General features: G+C 32.2%; 1 non-coding gene across 1 annotated transcript; it reads left to right on the top strand.

Annotated features, from left to right (window-relative positions):
- Positions 1-1,005: 1,005 nt before the first annotated feature.
- Positions 1,006-1,112, top strand: LOC139845790 (small nucleolar RNA R71). The gene has a single exon (XR_011758547.1). It is a non-coding gene; the product is annotated as a small nucleolar RNA R71 (small nucleolar RNA).
- The last annotated feature ends 2,012 nt before the right edge of the window (positions 1,113-3,124 follow it).

Here is a 3,124-nt window from a genome sequence, read left to right as displayed (position 1 = left end):
CAGTGGTAAGGAAGTGGTGGTTGGTATGGTTTAACATAAGGTTTAGCCTTAACTGTGTTATCTTCATTAACCTTTTCAACTACCGGTTCTTTTTCCTTATCTTGTTCAGATTGTGGTTCTTGTGGAGTAGGAATAGCTTCATCAGAAATTACAGGTATTTCAGGTGGTTTAAGTGTAATACCACTTCTTGTGGTAATGGCTTTAGCTGTTTCATTCCGGGGGTTAGCATTTGTATCACTAGGTAGACTTCCCGATTTTCTTTCACCTATTAACCTTGCTAGGTTACTTATTTCTTGTTCAAGATTTTGAATATAAGCTTGTTGATTTCTAAATGCTTGAGCATTTTGTTTATTGGTTTGTTTCTGCGATGTAAAAAACTGCGTTTGAGATTCAACTAGCTTCGACATCATGTCTTCTAAATTTGGCTTTTTATCATCGGTTTGTGGTGGTTTGTTTTGAAAATTAGGTCTTTGCTGATTGTAAGTATTGTTGGATACTTGTTGATTGCTAGGACCTTGTTGGTTGTTGTATGGAATATTTCGGTTATAATTCTGGTTTTGATTGTAGATCGGTCTTAACGGTTGATAATTATTCTGATAATTATTTCCAGGCCTTTGGTTTATGTATGAAACATTCTCTCTTTGTTCCATTGTTAGTTCAATACTGAGACAATCTTTTGTCAAATGTGGTCCTCCACACTGCTCACAACTAATTCGTATTGAGTGAATATCCTTAGTCATCTTTTCCATTCGTCTCTCGACAGCATCTATCTTTACAGAAATGGAATCAAAGTCATGGCTAGAATCGGCTCTAGCTGCTTTAGATGATCTAACAATATCTTTTTCTTGGTGCCACTCATGTGAGTGGGAAGCAGTGTTATCAATAATTTTGTAAGCATCAGTTGCGGTTTTCTTCATAATGGAACCACCAGCTGCTATATCGATGTCTTTTCTTGTAGTGATGTTGCATCCTTGGTAGAATATTTCTACTATTTGACAGGTGTCTAAACCATGTTGCGGACATCCTCTTAATAACTTTCCAAATCTTGTCCATGCTTCATATAAAGTTTCATTTGGCTTTTGTGTGAATGTAATAATTTCTCCTTGAAGTCTTACGGCTTTAGATGCCGGAAAGAATTGTTTAAGAAATTTTTCAACTAAAACGTCCCATGTATCAATCGCCCCTTCAGGTAACGATTCTAACCAATCTTTGGCTTCTCCCTTTAAAGTCCAGGGAAATAACATGAGATATATCTGTTCATCCTCCACTTCTCTTATTTTAAATAGAGTACAGATCCTATTAAAGGTACGAAGATGTTCGTTTGGATCTTCCTTCGGTGCACCACTAAATTGGCATTGATTAGTCACCATGTGTAGAATTTGTCCTTTGATTTCATAATCTGGCGCATTAATGTCTGGTTGAGTAATTGCGTGACCTTGGCCAGTGCGTTTAGCTCGCATTCGGTCTTCCATACTTAGAGGTTCCAGATTTTTCATGATTGAATTTGTTGAATCTGAATCACTAGAGGATTCTGATTTAATGGTTGGTTCCTCAACAATCTCTGTTTGAATGATTGGTGGTTCCGGAGGAAAGATTAGTGGTTCAGGATCTATGAATTGTCCCTGAATATTCTCCGGATTCTCAATTGTGAGGTCGCGTTCAAAAAATGGATTATCGAAAATTTGAATTGGAGTACTTGGTCGACTGGATGACGATTCTAAAGAAAAATCAACGGTGACAATATTTGCTAGATGTCTTGATCTGGTTACAGGTGGTGAACGTACAAAAGGTGGTGAACGTTTTGCTCGGTGCATTCACTGAATATCCTATTAGTTTTTAAAAAGAAAGAAAAATTATATAAGTTATCCAATTAATAGACTTTTCTGATTTTGCCCACGTTTCGAATAGCCAAAAGATGCAGCAGAGGGGCAGGATTCGTTTGGTCTCAATAAAATTGAGTACTGTTTGGCTCCAATAACCCGGTCCACGTACAAATCCAACTATTATTACGAACCAGAAAATTTTGATGTCTATCAATTTAACCACTTAAAATAATTTTTCGTTTAAATTTTAGAGAAGAAATAGAAAAAAAAAAATTCTATGTCCTATAAACTAGAGTGTCGAGAAATAAGAAAGAAAAAGAGCGCGTCGAAAAACGTCGAAAAATAAAAGGTCGAAAAATAATAGGCGTCGAAAAATAAAAATAAGAAAGTAGCGCGTCGAAACTTAAAAAGGAATTAAAAACTAAGAATTAAAAGTTGCGTCTAAAAATATTAAAGCTTAAAAGAAAAACTATATCCCAAATGGCATTAACTTAAAAAGTACTAAAAAAACGGCGTCGCAAAATTCTAAAGCACTTAAATCTTAGTCTAAAGAAAAAGCACTTAAGGAATTTTACGGCAAAGCCTAAAAATTTAGAAATAAAAATAACTATGGCAAAAACTATGACTTAAAACTAAATACGAGCGAAAAATACAAATATTACGCTAAATAAAAAGATACAAAATATAAAAATAAACTTAAAGTTGTAAAAAGTACAATTATATAAAAATATTATTTTTTATAAAACTATTAATTTTATAATTTAATTAAACTAATTAAACTAAGTAAAACAAATTAATACTAAAAACTAAACTAAATAATTAAATAAATATAACCTAATTAGGGTTTTAATAATAATAATAATAATTAATACACCGTAATTAATACTGAATTAGAGTTAACTGTGGCGTGTCAGACAGCTTCAAGCGATCGCATGAAGTTTTGCCTTCGGGCTCATGCAATCGCATGAACTAGGGTTTCGAGCGAGGTTACGGGCTGCTATAGTACTGGGCCGTTTGATTTCTTTTTTTTTTTTTTTTTTTTTTTTTCTGTTTTTCTGTTTTATATTAATACAAAATATTTAAATAAAACTTAAATTTTTACAAACTAAAATAAAAATAAAGAAACTTTATAAAACTTATATATTTAACAATCTCTTAAAAATATTTAAATTTTGTTTTTCTTTTTATATTTTTGTATTTTTAAAACGCATTTTTGCAAAAGCGTATTTTTATAAAAGTAAACTAAAAATTAATAAAAATCTTTTTTTTATATATTTAGCGTTGCGCTTTCGGCATTTATG

The sequence above is a fragment of the Rutidosis leptorrhynchoides genome, chromosome 4, assembly GCF_046630445.1.
Source record: "Rutidosis leptorrhynchoides isolate AG116_Rl617_1_P2 chromosome 4, CSIRO_AGI_Rlap_v1, whole genome shotgun sequence".
NCBI classification, from domain to species: Eukaryota; Viridiplantae; Streptophyta; class Magnoliopsida; order Asterales; family Asteraceae; genus Rutidosis; species Rutidosis leptorrhynchoides.
Note: the sequence above shows the minus strand (reverse complement) of the source record. Positions and strands in the feature narration are given on the sequence as shown.